This window comes from Triticum dicoccoides, chromosome 2A (assembly GCF_002162155.2).
Source record: "Triticum dicoccoides isolate Atlit2015 ecotype Zavitan chromosome 2A, WEW_v2.0, whole genome shotgun sequence".
NCBI lineage: Eukaryota > Viridiplantae > Streptophyta > Magnoliopsida > Poales > Poaceae > Triticum > Triticum dicoccoides.
In genome coordinates, this window is record NC_041382.1 from 142283018 (window position 1) to 142283279 (window position 262).

A 262-nucleotide genomic window follows, 5' to 3' on the forward strand; every position below is an offset into this window, starting at 1 on the left:
AACCAATTAGGATGCAGCGCACGGATCACCCCCTTTATTCGATCTGAGCCGTCCTCCTGCTGATCCAGCGTCTGTCGATCCCCTCCTTCCCGAGAAACTCTAGGGCACTACTGTCCCCCTCTCCCCGATCCAAATCCCTCCTCTGTCGCCCCTCCTCCCCCATCCAGATCCAGATCCCTCCCCCACCCCTCCTGTCCACTCTGCAGCCGATGCCCCACCCTCACCATCGACGACCCACGCCGCCACCACACACCACCGCTCC